The sequence below is a fragment of the Vombatus ursinus genome, unplaced genomic scaffold (assembly GCF_900497805.2).
Source record: "Vombatus ursinus unplaced genomic scaffold, bare-nosed wombat genome assembly UNPS02014812.1, whole genome shotgun sequence".
Taxonomy (NCBI): Eukaryota; Metazoa; Chordata; class Mammalia; order Diprotodontia; family Vombatidae; genus Vombatus; species Vombatus ursinus.
The window spans coordinates 13935660-13953466 of NW_020954590.1; the positions used below are offsets into that span (position 1 = coordinate 13935660).

At 36.4% G+C, this 17807-nt stretch overlaps 1 pseudogene; it reads left to right on the top strand.

Moving 5' to 3' along the window:
- Positions 1-428: 428 nt before the first annotated feature.
- Positions 429-1114, top strand: LOC114053843 (annotated as a pseudogene).
- Positions 1115-17807: the final 16693 nt, after the last annotated feature.

Consider the following 17807-nt stretch of genomic DNA (forward strand, 5'->3'; position numbering starts at 1 on the left):
TGAATATGAATAGTAAAAAAAATCAGCAGAGGGAGCACACTTCTTTATCAGAAAGTCCTGCTTCTAGCTTAAATCAGTTTTGATATTGAAAATCAATAATTTCACAGAAGTTTGATTTCCAATCAACTGTGCCATGTGACAAAAGGATTTCTCATTGCAGACTTTGTGTGCAGCATTGCGCTACATATATATACATATATATTATACACACACATACAATCACTACATATAGTGATTAACCCATATTGCCAAATTATTAGTTTCTAAGCATTAAGAATGTAATATCTAGAGTCAGCCCCACGTGGCCCCAGCGGCGACAGTGGTTTTGGGACGGTGAAGGAGGACACGAGTCTGGCAACCCTTCTCTCCCCTGCCCCTGATGCTGTGTGCCCCCTGACGCTGCCCCGACCCTGACCCCCGCTGGGATGATGGTGAAGTATTTCCTGGAGCAAAGAGTGCTCCAGAGTTCCTGGGATCAAGTGTTTGCTGCCTTCTGACAGCGTTACCCCAACCCCTACAGCAAGCATGTAATGATGGAGGATATTGTGCACAGGGCAGCTGCTGTCCAGGCAGCTTCTAACAAAGACCAACAGAGAGCGCTTCTTTCCTGCTAATGTAGCCCCCTCACTGTACATCCTTGAGGACTCCATTGTGGACCCCCAGAACCAGACCATGCCCACTTTTACCTGGAACATCAATGATGTCCGGCTGATGATGGTGGAGGAAAGGTGTGTTTATTGTGTGAACCCTGAAAACAGTGTCTGGACTGAAATCCAATAGAGAGGCCTGGGTTTCCTCCAGTTTGTTTGGGGTCTGCAGAGCTGTGCAGGAGTTTGACTTTGCTGGATTTAAAAGTAATGTGACCAAGATCATCTTGGCTCTGAGTACATCTTGGCAACATTGCAAGATGAAACCCTAAGACACTTGTTGAAATAGCTAAGGAAACAACTGGAAGGCAAAGGAAACTGCTCTGGTAGCTACCGAGAGGTCCAAGGACCTGGCCAGCAAGGCGGCTGCAGCAACAGCAACGCTATGTTTAAAGGAGTCACCCTACTGCTTCCCCTGCAACAAAAAGGTCCTGCAGACCTCCCAGATCACCAGTCCCCAGGGCTGAGAAGCCTCTTGGCAAGACCTGGACTGACAGACCATCAGCACAATGAAAGCCCACAGACAATTCAGCTCTTGTCCTTCACCCGCCCAGTGTCCGTGATGTAATTTATCATTAAAAATCATTTTTCAATCCTGAAAAGAAGAATGTAATATCTGGTTGTATCTTAAGATTAATGACTCCCATATCATTCTTTGTGTATCTCAAATGTAAGATTAGAGATGAAGCCAGAGTATCACAAAATGATTATAGTGCTTTGCACACAGTAAGTGCTAAATAAATATTTTTTTCATTCATTTAGTCATTCACTTGCCAACTTCTCTAGAATCATGCCCACAGTCTTTGATGATCTCAGTGTTATCTACTTTAAAGCTAGGTCATTTATGGGGAATCACTTAAAAAAAAAACGACAAAGGGAATAGAGCTACATGCCACATTTTTTTTAACCAAAAAAAGGGAGAGTATTTAATATAATTGACTTCTCCTTTTAAGAAGCCTAAGACTTTGGTTAAAATTCTGTGAAGCATCTTTTCTAATATTTGTTTCTTAATGCAAATGTTGTTCTTAATGAGGACATCCCACAGAGAGCATCGAAAGAGACCAGCTTTGTTCTGTAATACCATCTTATTAGGACGTTTCTCAGCATTGCTTCTTAGTAATTGGCTTTCCTCTTCAAATTGCAATTATTGGAGCTCTAAGAACTCATGGTAATTTATCACAATAGGAAAGAAGGAGGTTATCATCCAAAGACTCTATTCCAATTTTGCAGCATTCAAAAGAGCATGTAATAATCCCTATCATGTTCCTTTTAATTAAAGCTACAAGTGCAAAAATGGACTGATTTGACTTTAACATTTTGTTATATCTCACTCTTCTTTCACTGCCACTCCCTCCAACACCCATACAAGTATTTACCAAATCCTGTAGATTGTCCTTCTGAAGTATTCTTTATTTCTATTCCAGTTGCCACTACTCGAGTTCATGCCTGAATTGCTAAAATACTTGCCTAAACAGAATGTGTACCTTCCATCTCTCCCCATTGCAATCCATTTTAATTAATCTTCCTACTTTGAAGGTGGTCACTTCATTTCCCTGCTCAAAAATCTTCGTTGGCTCCCTTTTACCAGCCAAAGAAAATCTGAACTTCTTAAATTAGATCGTTATTTATGGCCTTCTATAATCTGGGTCCAACCTGATTTTCTGGGTTTTTTTTGTAATACTCTCTTTCTTATACTTTACACCAGTGATGTCAAACTCAAATGGAAATGTGGGCCACTAACCATATACAAAGATCCCTGCAGGTTACATATTGACTTAGAAAACCACACATTAATATTATCTACATTTTATTGTATTTTTATTTATCTTGTTAAATATTTCTCAATTATATTTTAATCTGGTTTAGGCAGCAGTTGGGAGCGTTGGGAGCTGCATGCCCGCTGGCCTATGTTTAACACTTCTGCTATACACCGTCAATTACTCAGTCAACAAGCATTTATTAAGTGCTTACTCTATGCTAGGCACTTTTGTTGATCTCTGGGACACAAAGAAAGCCTGCACACCCCAAAATGTCCCTGCTTTTAAGGAACATACATTTTAATGAGAGGAACATACATTTTAATGAGAGAAACAACATACAAATAGCTAGGTACAATAAGATCTATATACAGAGTAGATGAAGGTAATCTGAAAGAGAATGACAAACTGGACTATGTGCCATTCTCCAAATGTATCTTTTTCTTTCCTGTCTCTTCCCTACTTCTTTCCTACATCTTCCCTTTTCTATCCTAATTTGCTCAGACTGTCTCCTAGCCTTTGTTGCTGTTCAGTCATTTCAGTCAACTCTGACTCTTCATGAGCCCATTTGATGTTTTCTTGGCAAAGATACTGGAGTGGTTTGCCATTTCTTTTTCTAACTCATTTTATAGATGAGGAAACTGAGGCAAGCAGGACTAAGTGACTTGCTAAGGGTCACACAGCTAGGGTCAGAGGCCAGATTTTGAACTCATCCTGACTCCCGACTCTAGGCCCGGTATTCTACCCACTGCACTACCCAGCTACTCCATCTCCTATCTCTAGAATATCCCCAGTCTCTGCCTGCTAAATAACTCTCCACCCCTCAAAGCTTATCTCAGGTACCATTTTTTTCATGAAGACTTTCTTCATATCCTGGTCAAAAGTGACCTCTCTCTGAACTTTTGTATCACTTTGGCATCTTTCATATATTTACTATGTATTTTTATAAATAACTATAGTTATCTACATATTTGACAGTCCAGTAGAAAGAAGTACCTTGAGGTCAGATACTATTTTATTTTTGGTTTTGTGTTCCCAATACCAAAAACCATTGAACATGGTTTTTGTTGTTGTTTGTCCTTCATTCTCAAAGAGGACCAATGACATCAGGAGGGTGATGTCTTGGCTTGCAAGTGAATTGGATTTAAGTGAGGCTCAGTTGTGCAAAGTCATCAGCTCCACTTTCAGCAAGATATAGGTCAGGATGACTGGTGATGGCCCAGGATGCAGTGGGAGACTTTGACCTTCTTAAGCTAAGGTCTTTCCCAGGTCTCAGTTGTCTGAGGCAACACCCATTTAGTGGTTAAAAGCTAGGTAATAATTGAGGTAAATGAGAATCTACTTTGCCTTCACAAAAGAATCAATCAGAGAAGGGAAGACCCTCAGAGTTTCTGGCCAGAACAGAAACAATTGCTATATACACTCACTCTGAGCCATCAAAACTAAACAATGAGCCATTGAGGCTTGGGCTGGGGTGTGTTATTAGCCAATCAGTGGAAGCCAGAGTGATTTGGGTTTAAAGGCATGGTCAAGTTGCCCCATTTGAATCCCAAAGGGCTTTATCAAAGCCTGGTTTTCCAGAGCTATATTTCAAGAAATCATAAATGAAAACTACATGAGACAAAAGAGTTAATTGTCCCAGTTTTAAAAACAACAACGCTTGAATAAATAAGTAGGGAAGGAAAAAAAATCTAGCTCTCAAACCCCAAGATACTTTGTGAAGTATTAGCAAGCAAAATTTTTATTCCTTTGAACAGAGCACTCATGTATAAAGGTAGGACTCCCCACATAGATAGAGGATGAGGAAGCTGAGGAAAAAAAAGAGGAGGAACATGAGGAGGAGAAAGAGAAGGAACAAGAGGAAAAAGTGGAGGAAGAGGATGAAATCTTAGCATTGCCCACCTGCTGGGTCCCCCGAGGAGGCAGCTGCTACTACTCACAGAACATGGCATATAGTTGGCACTTAATAAATGCTTATAGAGTTGAAGTGATTCTCCCCTATAAGTAGGGCCTATGTTATTTTTCATCTTTGTATTTCCCAGAGTCTAGTGCACTGTCTTGCACAATGGTTGTTGATTTGGTTGTTGAATTAGCATCCTTTTATTTAGCCTGCCCTCTGGTGGAGAATCAGGTGAACAGTGAAGTGTCTATAAAACAATTACACATAGGAAGAACTAAGCAAGCAGAGAAATCGAACACTGAATCTTATCTGTCTTGTTCTTGATTGGCCCAGAATAATAAAATATTAGTCATGTTTCATATTCTTTAGGCCATCCAAAGGCATATATAAAATGTAATGATTTATTGCTGATCCATAGGACCAGCCCACATAGGTATTATTTAGCTTTTGTTTCCTCTTTTGTTTCCTGTTTGTCCTCTCAATTATCTCACCTGTGTCTCAAGTTTTCAGTCTCTTCTTATCCTTTCAATATTGTTCTAAAGTTGGACTTGATCTCGATTTGCGCCATACAAACATACCCAATTTCCCTCCATTCGTAAAAAACACCTTCACTTGACCTTACTAGACCCTAAAGCTATCATTCTCCTTCCCTTCTCCCTTTCATGGCCAAATTCCTAGAAAAAAAAAAAATGAAGCTGTGCTTTTTTCCTTCCATCCATTTCTCATACCCTTGGCTTCAGACCTTGTCATTCAACTGAAATTGTTCTCTCCAGTGTTGCCAACGATGCCTTAATTGATAGATCAAATAGTCTATCCTCAATCCTTATCCTTCTGGACTTCACTACAGTGTTTGACACTGTTTAACACTCCCTTCCTTTGCATACTCTTGCTTCCCTGGGATTGTGTGTGTGTGTGTGTGTGTGTGTGTGTGACATTCTGTTCTAGTTCTCCTACCTTTCTGGCCATCCCTTAGTTTCCCACAATGTGTTTGTTTCCGTGTATACTCCATCCTACTCCCTCTCTTCATCTTTCTTCATACACTATTGGTGATCTCATCAGCCCCATGGATTTAACTATCATTTTTATGAATTATAGAGCTATCTCCAGCCCTACTCACTCTCCTGAGTTCCAATTCTACACTACAAACTACCTGCTGGGCATTTCTTATTCAGTGTCCTAAAGGCATCTCCAGCTCAACATATCCAAAGGAGAACTCAGTAGTAAAACTCATGGCTTCAAATATTTATACAGCAATGTCCAAAGTATTAGCAATAAGTCTAAAGAACTTTAGTGCTCCTAATTCAAGAAGGCAACTTTGACCTCTTATTTATCACTGAAACTTGGTGAAATGAAACTCATGACTACACTGCAGCTCTGGATGAATACACTTTATTAAAAGGAAACAGTTCAAAAGGGATTATAGCATCTCCAGATCTCAAACTACAAAGTAGTTATCATCAAAACTGTTTGATGCTGGTAAATAAAAAATTAAAAAAACCCAGAAAAGTAGATCAGTTAAACAGATTCACAACTAGTCAAGTAGATAGACTTAGAGACTGAATTTTAATTGTTTCATGTCAATTTCGCAAGAGATTTCCAGTAATGTGCCCGAGGGATGTTTGCTTGACCCTATGCCTCTGTGCTGACTCACTTTTTTTTTTTTGAACAATGACTCAGAGAAAAACAATAGATGGCATGTTCATCAATTTCTCAGAAGAAACAAACTTCAAGTAGCCAATGTTTGACCAAGTCAATATTTGAAAATATCTCGACAAAATATAACATTGGTTTGAATCTCATAAGGTAAAATTCAGTAGAGATAGATGTAAAGTCTTATGCTTGGATTCAAATAATCAAATTCATGAATGTAGAATGGGAGAGGCATGGGCTGACATCAGTCAGGGTATGGAAGGTAAGGGGATTACAAGCTCAGTAATTATTTTTCCTTTGTATATTTGGCATTTACTTATTTGTGTGCATGTTGTTTTCTCTCAATAGAATGTAAGCTTTTTGAAGGCTGGGGCTCTTTTATGAGCACAGTGTCTGGCACAGAATAGATTACTTAAAGCTTGCTCAATGAACCAATGAATTTGTGGATATGAGCTCTTCCAAGAGGAAATCAACTGCCAAATTCTTTTCTTTTTTCTCCTTCATATACTACCCTTTTTCTACAATCCCATTGCATTTCATCATTTGGGCTTTAGCTATACCACAGACTTGAGATATGAAAGTGATTAAACTCTGGGTCTGAAAGAATTAGGTTATTATGATGTAAGCATTTGGAGAATTTGAAAACATGGTCCAGATGCTTGTGATACACATCTAATGCATTAACATAAGGACCCCAGTGTGCAGTGCAGTGGGAACATTTTATGCCAAGTTGTTAGACTTTAAGATGTGATCTTGCTAAATGAAATGATGGTAAATTAGCTGAAAATTTAATTCAATAAACATTTACTAAGCATCTGCCACGTACAAGGCATTGTTCTAGAAGCTGTCGATATAGAAGCAAAGTGAAACAGTCCTTGCATTAAGGAGCTTATGTTCTAGGGCATAGGCTCCCAAAGTGGGAGATACCACCCCCTGGGGGCTCTGAAATGACCCAAGGGAGTGGCAGTAGCCTCAGATACAACTGGGAGTTGTTGAATAAAAATAAAGGGGTAATGGAACCATAAGGAAAGAAGAGAAGAGAAGAAAATGTTGAAAACTGTTCATACATGTTTCATCTGTTGTGTAACAGAGTTAAAGTCATAGTGACTACATTATTTTCCAAATAAACACACAAAATGCAAGTTATAAATAATGGATCAGTGGTCAAGTCCACTGACAGGCTTGACAAGCAAGTGTTGGCAGGTGAGCATGTTGTGCATCTGCAGGAAGTCCAGCATGTGTGGGCAGGAATATGTGTGTGTAATGACTTGTTTACAATACTATACTATATGGTTCCATGATGCAACATTACATCATCAAAATTTCAATGCAGGAAAAAACCCCACAAATTTATAATAAATTATTAAATTTAAGATGGGTCATTTAAAAGTGTATTTTTTGAAATGATGCAAATTTTTTAAAAAACCGCTAAAGGGTTAAAGAAAGTAGATTTTCAGGGGGCCACTGAGTAAGTTTTTTGAAAAGGGATGGTATCCCAAGTAAGTTTGGAAACCTAGAATCTAGGGGAAGTCTTTCTGAGATAAAGTATGGACTAAGAAATACATTTATATGTCAGGTACAGCTCTTATATATAATGCCTTCATTTGGGACAGCACAAAGCCTTTGGAAACTTTGAATGAAAGGGTCTGGTTTGGCCACTAACCAGGTATGCACAATTATTGCAATTGTCTGGGCCTCAATTTCCTTGTCTGTAAGATTAAGGTGTTGAATAGATGGGTTCTTTAGGTGCCTTCCTGATTAAACAATTAAATGATGTTATGATTTTGACATGGATGCTCAGAAAGTGGGGCATTGATTTTATGTGATCTGTTCTTCTTTTGATATAGATATATTTCAGCATTCCTTTTTCCAGTTTGTTCTGGGAAAGGTGATACATAGAGAGTACATGCTATAATCAACGGAAAGACTCTATGGCTCTGTAGTGAGAGAACATTAGTTCAAATCCCACCTCTGATGTTCATGACTTTGGTCAAGGTGTTTCTCTGCCTTTGACCTCAGTTTCTTCATTGGTTAAATGAAGGGTTTAGACTAGATGACTTCTGAGGTTTCTTCTAGCTTTTGATCCAAACTGTCATAATCCTTCCCTTGAGATAGGATAAGAGAAGTCCAGGGATTGAAAGATTAGGGAGAGTGGGAAAAGATTAGGTAAGGTGGGGAAAACTCTTGTTATACAGGCTCCTCTAATTATGTTTTCACTGTTGACTTGCTTGGCCAATTCATTTTTCATAGATACCGTTAAGATAAATTTCAGAGGAACCAGTATCTGAATTCTAAAATAGTGGGGTTAAATTGTATTAGCAACCATGTAAAGAAAGCATTCTATAGCCTAGTGAGTAGACAAAATAAGAAGAATGGAAGGAATTTATTCCACACAATTGTAACTGTTCAACATCAGACTTATTTTGTATTTATTAATTTCAAATAGGTTTGTCATCCAATAAAAGAAGCATATTTTAGAACACAAGTACAGTCTGAAGCAAAAGCATCCCTGTGTATAATTCATTGCATTTGTTATTACCTTATGTATTATTCATGAGGGTTATGTTAATAACCTCCATTGCTTTATTTACAGCAAATCACGTCAATTATTTGCATCTTTTAGGGAATCATGAATTTTATCTTTTTCTCATTAAGGATTTTTGGAAGTAATTTATTTTAATTTTCTGCCCTCTAGTGACAAAAACAATGCATATATCCCTTTGTATTTAATAAGTTCTGCATACTTCGGACTCAGTAAATAAAATTACATAGGAGAATTTAGAGAAAGAAACAAAATACCAGAAAGCCTGGGTTTTTTTTTTTTTATTAATGCCCAATACCTTAGCACACCAAATAACATTTTTTTATTTGATAAATGTTTTTCTGCCTCCAAAGTTATCACTTCTGATGTATTTAGCTGAAAGGTTTTTTTACTGAAGTAAATTTCAACATATTGTTTTCATCTGACATTCAGCATAGACCTGAACCTATATCTTTATAGTAATAAGAATACAAATACAGAAAATTCTGATGACTCAGAAATCAGATGCATTCTAAAGCCTTTAAACTGAATATCTGAATGGAATGATAGTAACAATAAAACAGGTTTCTTATAGGTTATCCCTTTTTGAGCTATTTAGTTTCTACCAACGGTCAAATGAATAGTAAAACCTTGGAGCTTATGTCAGGGATAAGTATTGTCGCTCATCTTTGGTTGCCTTGCTGACAGGTCTGTAAGGGGTTGGAGTCGGTTAAGTAAGCCACAACATTTTGAATATCCTCAATGACCCTTTAATCACTGATGATTCCTTGTTTTCATTCAGTATTTCAGCATTTGCATCAGCTGATATGATAGAATCTGCAAAGCCCAACTTGTCAAGCCTTACTAGGACTTCAAAGGCATGAAATTCTGTACAGGTCTCATTAGCCACCTTGCCTATCCAGAAGACCCCCCGATGCTATGAACATGAGCAGGAGCCCCTTAGCAGAATATCTAGATAAAAGGGATCTCAGAAGCCAGTGAGTCCAACTCCTTAATTTTACAAACAAAACAAAAACAAACAAACAAAAACCCAAAACCCTTAGAAACGAGAAAACTTAGCCTCAGTAATTGACCATATCAAGAACAAAACTGTCAGAAGTCATATGATCACCTCAACAGACGCAGAAAAAGCTTTTGACAAAATACAACCCCTTTCCTGTTAAAAACACTAGAGAGCAGAGTAATAAATGGTGCTTTCCTTAAAATGATAACTAGTATCTATCTAAAACCATCAGCAAGCATTATCTGTAATGGGGATAAGCCAAAAGCCTTCTCAATAACATCAGAGGTGAAACAAGGATGCTCTTTATCACCACCATTATTCAATATTGCACTAGAAATGTTAGCTGTAGCAATGAGAGAAGAAAGAGAAATCGAAGGAATTAGAATAGGCAATGAAGAAACAAATCTATCACTCTTTGCAGATGATATGATGGAAAACTTAGAGAACCCTAGAGAACCAACTAAAAAACTAGCTGAAATCATTAACAACTTAAGTAAAGTTGTTAGCTATAAAATAAACCCACAGAAATTATCAGCATTTCTATATATTATCAACAAAGTTCAGTAGCAAGGGATAGAAAGAGAAATTCAATTTAAAATAACTATAAAGAACATATAATACTTGAGTCTATCTGCCACTATATGAACTATATGAACACAATTACAAAACACTTTTCAAACAAATAAAGTCAGATCTGAACAATTGGAGAAATGTTAATTACTCATGGATTGGCTGAGCCAATATAATAAAAATGACAATTCTACCTAAATTATCATGCTTATTTGGTGCAATACCAAGCTACCAAAAATATTTCATAGAGTTAGAAAAAGATCGTACCAAAATTCATCTGGAAGAACAAAACGTCAAGAATATGAAGGCAATTAACAAAAAAATGACATGAAGGAAGGTTGCCTAGCTGTACCAGATTTATAACTATATTATAAAATGATAACCATTAAAATAATCAGGTACTAGAGGCAGTTAGATGGTGCAATGGATAGAACTCCAGTCTCAGAGTCAGGAGGACCTGAGTTCAAATCCAGCCTCAGACTCTTGACACTTACTAGCTGTGTGACCCTGAGCAAGTCACTTAACCCTGATTGCCTCACCAAAAAGCAAAACAAACAAACAAACAAACAAACAAACAAACAAACAAACAAAACCCCCAAAATTAGGTACTGGCTAAGAGATAGGTGGTGGATCAGTGGAATAGATAAGGTACACAATATACAGTAGTATATGACCATAGTAATCTAATGTTAGATGGGAGCAAGAACTCACTATTTGACCAAAACTACTGGGAAAACTGGAAAACAGAATGGCAGAAACTAAGGACAGACCTATGTCTTATACTGTATAACAAGAAGGTCAAAATAGGTACATGAGCTAGACATAAAGGGTGATACCATAAACAGATTAGAGGGGAATGGAATAGTTTGCCTGTCAGATCTATGGAGAAGGGAAGAATTTGGACCAAACAAGAGATATAGAGCATTATGAATTGTAAAATGGATAATTTTGATAATATTACATCAAGAAGGTTTTGCACAAATGCCAATGTAGCCAAGATTAAAATTTTAGGAAAGTAGAACTCCGGGAAATAACTTATACAGCAAGTGTCTCTGATAAAGGCCTCATTTCTCAAATATATAGAAAACTGAGTCAAATTTATAAGATTACAAGTCATTACCCAATTGATAAGTGGTCAAAGATATGAATAGATAGTTTTCAGATGAATAAATCAAAGCTATCTATAGTCATATAAAAATGTTCTAAATCTCTGTTGATTAGAGAAATGAAAATTAAAACAACTCTGAGATACCAAATCACACCTATCAGATTGGCTAATATTACAGAAAAGGAAAATTATTGAAGAGGTTGTGGGAAAATTGGGACACTAATGCATTGTTGGTGAAGTTGTGAACTGATCTAGCCATTCTGGAGAGCAATTTAGAACTATGCTAGAAGGGCAATCAAACTGTTCATACTCTGATCTAGCAATACCACTACTAGGTCTATATCCCAAAGAGATTATACAAAAGGAAAAGGACCTACATTCACAAATATTTTTATAGCTGTTCTTTTTGTAGTGGCTAAGAATTGGGAAATTAAGGGGATGTCCATCAATTGGGGAATGACTGAACAAGTTATGGTATATGATTGCAATGGAATACTATTGTGCTATAAGAAATGACAAGCAAGATGATTTCAGAAAAACCTAAGAAGACTTACATGAACTGATGCAAAGTGAAGGTAACAGAATCAGGAGAACATTGTAACAGCAATATTATATGATGATCAACTGTGAATGACTTAACTCTTCTCAGCAATACAATGATCTAAGACAATTCTAAAGGACTCATGATAAAAAATGCTATCCACCACTAGAGAAAAGAACTGATGGAGTCTGAATGCAGGTTGAAGAATCCTATTGTTCACTTTCTTGATTTTTTTTGTGCAGTTTAAATACCTGGAGGAATATTTAGTGCTCACAGCTCAACCACACCATTCTTTTTTTTTTTTAAATTTATTGCTTTTAAAAAAACAGCATTTATGTATTTATCTCTGCTCCCACTCCCCTTTGTAACTAAAACAGTTAAGAAAATGAAACTTACACACTTCCATACCCCAAAACCCCACCAACCTGTGTGAAAAAACATGCTTCATCAGTCTTTTGATTAATATTAGTTATTTACCTTAACCTGAATTTTTTTTAGTATTTTTCTTTCCATGAAATGTCTCTTGATTCTGCTTTCTTCACTCTACATAGGTTCATACAAATCTTCCCTAGTTTCTGTTTCTTCCACAAAAAGTGCCCACATGGGGCTTTCCCTCACCTCAATCCCTCTTTGACCTCATTTCTTTATATGTCTTATAATAGACAGACAGATGAGCCAAAGTGTTCAAGTAGTTTAGTGACTTTTCTTGAAAAGTTCCATATTGTTGTAATGGTTGGACCAGTGCAAAGCTCTACCACAAGTATGTATTAAGTGCTCCTGTCTTAAACAGCATCGCTGGCTTGGTTTTTTTTTTTTTTTTATGCTTGCCAATTTAATGTGAGGTGAAACCAGTATTGTTAAATGTTCATTTCTCTTAGTGATTTTCTGTAATATTTTATTTGTTAATTGCATTTTTCAATTCTGAAAGTCATTTGTTCCTGTCTTTTGAACACTTAGCTAGGAAATGGTTCTTAGTCTCATATTTTTGTATCAATTTCCCACAGCAGATTTTATTCTGTTATTTGATTAAACTGTTTTCCCAATCTAGTTTCTCTTGGTTTTGTTTGTATACGTGCATTTTAATTTTACACCTCTATCCTTTGGTTTACAATTCTCCTGTGAAACCTCATTTCATTCTCCTGATCTCACCCCATTGTGTGGGTGTTATTTTTTTTTTAAACAGTAGGTTGAGAATCCATTTGGAACTTATTGTGGAAATAAATGCTGATCTAAACATTTTCTGTGAAATGTATGATCAGTTTTCCTAGTAGTTTTTGTCAAATAAGGGGGGTCATGGTTTTAAAAGTAGGTACTGAATGGATGACTAGCATCAACTTTAAAAGTTACTACCACAATGGTGTTAAGACCAGAGGAAGTTTGAAGTGTCGACCACACCTTTCTAATAAAAATGAAGATATTGCCAAAGTTCAGTTGTAGTTTTATGGTATGTTTATCAAACTATTGGAGAGATACTTTACAGAATTCAATAAAATAATAAAAAAACTTAGAGAAGCAAAAGGTCTAGAATATAATGGGACATTATGGAAAAAGAGATGAAGCAGAAATAGCACTTCTAGGCCTAAACTGTATTATAAAGCAGCAATTATCAAAGCCAGTTAGTAATGGTTAAAAATAAAGAAGTAGACTAATGGAGTAGACCAATAGATTTGAATAGATAGAATCAGAAACAATGGAACTCAATAACCTAGTGTTTTATAAGCAGGAAAGCAAAATTACCTAGGAAAAAATTCTGTATTTGATAAACACTTCTGGGAAAACCGTAAAGCAATCCAATAGTAATTAGCTTGCATCAGCATTTAAAGACACATTACACAATAAATTAAAAATGGATATGCTACCCTAATAATAAAGATCATTTTATTAAAAATTAGAAGAAAAGTTGATCATATCCTATCATAGCTATGGGTATGATATTTATTCTTAAACAAGGAATAGATACAATTACAAAAGATAATGTTAACTTTCATTATAAAAAATGGAAGAACTTATACAAAAACAAAATAATACATTTAAGATAAGAAAGTAAGTGGTCAAATGGGGGAAAATTTTTTGTAGCAAATTTCTCAGATAACAATTTTTATATCTAAAATACATACACATTTAATCTCTCTCTCTCTCTCTCTCTCTCTCTCTCTCTCTCTCTCTCCCCCTCTTTCTCCAAAAGCCTTTTCTCAATAAATAAATAGCTAAAGGATATGAATAAACAAAAGAAAGTTTTCAAAAGGAAAACTGCAAATCTTTAACAACTATATAGAAAATGTTCCAAATCACTAATAATTAGAGAAATTCAAATAAAAAACCCTGAGACTTCACCTCATAGTTAGTATATTGGCAAAAATGAGTATTGTCAGTGTTGGAGGGGTTTTGGGAAGATAGGCACATCAATGTATTGTTAGTGGAGCTGTAAATCAGTGCAATAATTTTGGAAATCAATTTGGAATTATGCAAATAGAGTCACTAAATTTCTGTACTTTTGACCTTGGAGATTCTACTGCTAAGCTTATACCCTAAGGAGGTATTGGATAAGAAAAAAGTCTCCATACACACCCAAATATTGACAGCAGTACTTTTTTTGTGGAAACAGAGAATTTGAAACAAGGGAGATGCCATTCTTTGGGGAATGGCTAAATAAATTGTGGTACACAAATGCAATGGAGTATTACTGTGATGTAACAAATGGTGAACATGATGAACACTGAGAAACAAGGAAAGATTTACATGGTCTGATGTAAAGTGAAGTAATCACAGACAAGAAAACAGTAGACACAATGACTACTATAAATGTAAAGAACAACTGGAAAAAAACAACAACAATGTTATCAAATTACTAAGAACTCTCATGGTCCCAGAGAAAAGATATGAGAAGATCCCTCCTCTATTACTCCTTTGAAGAGGTGGAATGTCCATGGATATGGCACATTACATAAACTTTCATGCTTTTTACACATCTTCATCAATTTTGTTGATCATTATCCCTCCCCTTCCTCTTTTTCATTGTTTTAAAAAATGTTATTTATTACATAGAATGACTCTCTGGGAGAGCATAGGGGGATGAATACTGCAAGAAAAATCTGCTTATATAAAAAAACAAAAGATACCAAAATTTTGTTTAAAAAGTTTTTAATGCTGTGGGAGTTCTGAGGATGGAAAGAGGCTGGGGGAAAAAGAAAAGTATTCTTGGAGGAGGTGGCACCAGATTTAGGCCTTTTAAAAAGGGGTTTTGGAGATAGGGGCAGTGGTGTACTGGTAAATGTTTATCAACCATCCCTCTGAAAAAGAAAATGTATGTTCAATACACTTTTACTTTTACTTTTAATCTACATTATTAGCATTTTCTCAGTCACTTTCTTAAGTTTAGACAATCAGCAAAACAATAAATCAAGCCCTAATTTGTAGACTTTGCTATTATTATTATTATTTTGCTTTTTGGTGAGGCTATCGGGGTTGTGACTTTCCCAGAGTCACACAGCTAGTAAATGTTAAGTGTCTGAGGCTGGATTTGAACTCAGGTCCTCCTGACTCCAAGGCCAGAGCTCTATTCACTGCACTGCCTACCTGTCCCTTAGACTTTGCTAATTTCTAAAGTGTAAATGTTCACACTGAGAATTTCACAATCAGCTCTGTCATCCAGTATAAACTGACTCCTGCATACCCCTGGATAAGAGATGAAGTTAAATTTTTACCAAATAGAAGTAAAGAGGGAGAATAATAATGTGTGTTAAGGTGTACACCTGCACATCAATCAATGAATCAAAGTTTAGGACTTTGAAGGCATGGTAGAGAGCATTTGAAGTGAGGATAAAAGAAGATTCAGAAATGATATTCAACTGAATGGCCATATGGAAGAGCTGGGTGATACTTTCTCAATTACAGAACTGTCAGAGGACTAGACAGATCAGTGAAGTGGGACTTCAAAAATCTGGAAATCTGCTGGAAATTCATTGTGCTGTAAAGCAGATTATTTGCTAAGTCCCTGGCTTTCCTTGCTGTTAATTTCTTTCTCAGAAGTTAGAAGCCTGAAGCAGAATAGCTACTCTGTACTTCATTCTGACCAATGAGAGAGAAAAAAACCCTGGTTTGTATCCTGGAAGGAGAGCTTTCAATAAAAACTGACCATGCTGTCTTAGACTTTTTAAAAGACAAAGAGGGAACTCCTAGTTCAATGACGCATATGGCTTACTTTTCAAGAGAGCAAAAAAAATCCAACTAAACAAAAAAACAAAATCAGAGAAAAGGTAGGTATGATCTCATGGCCCGAGGTTTTCGGAGAGAATATGAAACAAAAGATATAGAAAGACTGTAAAAGGTAAAATACTGATTACAGTATTTTGATTACTGTATGATTACAGTGCAAGTGATATTGATGAGGAAGAAAGAAAGAATGAAATAGCTCATTTCTACCCAAAATGTAACTTCTTTGGAAGGCAAGGCCTGAGTTTGAATCTTGTCTCAGAAAGTTATTAGCTATATCACCATGGACAAGTCTCTTAAGTCTGTGTGCCTCAGTTTCCTTAACTGCAAAATGATGATAACAGCACCTATTATCATCACAGGATTGTTGAGAAGATATAATAGTAGAATATGTGAGAAGCACTTTGCAAACCTTAGTGCCCTATATAAATGCTAGCTATTGCCATTCTTATTACTATCATTAATTGTTCACTAAAATGAAAAGGATTGTTTATTCAGGGCACTCCACTGGGAGCTCAAGTTTTAAAGGATCATGTACAAAAGATGGAAATTGTACAAAATGAAAAAAATGATTTTTAAGAATAATTTCAAGGGGCAGCTAGGTGGTGCAGTGGATAGAGCACTGGCCCTGAAGTCAGGAGGACCTGAGTTCAAATCTAGCCTAGACCAAACACTTGACACTTACTAGCTGTGTGACTCTGGGCAAGTCACTTAACCCCAACTGCCAAAAAAAAAAGAATAATTTCAGAAACACCAGACCAGGATGAGTTTTAAGATTATAAATAATGCAAAGGAATATCAAAAAGCTTTGGATGCTGTGTTGTGACCAAGAAAAAAACCAAGAAAAGTATAGGTCTACTCCATAGGGAATTGGTACAATGTTGACAGATGATGGGGGAAAAATGTAGAACTACTCATTTCCTATCTTGTTACTAGAAAAGGTAGAGTAAAAGTCATTAAGGGGAAATTGAAGCCCAAGATTGGTGAGGAGATTAGTAGGAGCAAATGTTGACTTTAGATTAGTTCAAGCCTCCAGGTCTAAGCAAATTATATTCTTGAATGCTGAGTCTGCTAATGCAATTTTTAAAAACTGGTTTTGATCATTTTTGAGGAATTTCAGGGAAGAGAAAGGATGTTAGAAGTAAATGTGAGCAAATTTCTTCTTTTACAAAGATGAACTAAAGATGAATTCCATAACCTCTAAGTTTGATGACTATCTTCAGCAATATTCTGTAACTAATAATTAAACAATGCTATGACCACATAAAAAGCAAAGAAGCAATTACTAGGAGCCATGACATGTTCACTGAGGGAGAGTACCACAGACACAGTTGACAAAGTCTCTAATATTTAGAATTGTTTGTGAACAAGATGAAGGACCATAATTTGAGGAGAATTCAGTTAGATGAAATCATGGAATCTCAGAATTTTAGAGTTGAAAGGGGCCTCACAGTCCATCTGGTCCAACCTGCACCTGAATAAGAATCCCATCTACAATAAATCCAACATTGAATCATCCAGTCTTTTCTTCAACTGAGAGGGAGAGAGACCACTACTTCCCGAAGCAGCCCATTCCGGTTTTGTATAGCTCTAATTTTCTTTCCTTACACCAACCCTAAAATTTCCTCTCCATAGCTTCTGTTTTTTTCTTTTCCTGCCCTCTGGGACCACTCGGAACAAGTCAAATATCTCCCATATGACAGCCCTTCAAATACTTGAAGGTACTTCACATGCTGTTCTCTAAGCTAAACCTAGATCCTCATTGATTGGTTGGTTGTTGTCTTTTGTTCTTGAAGAGGACCAAAATGATACCACTATGTTAGAGTCAAGTTACAGTGCATCTGACTGTGGCTGATCAGACCAATACTAGCTCAGAA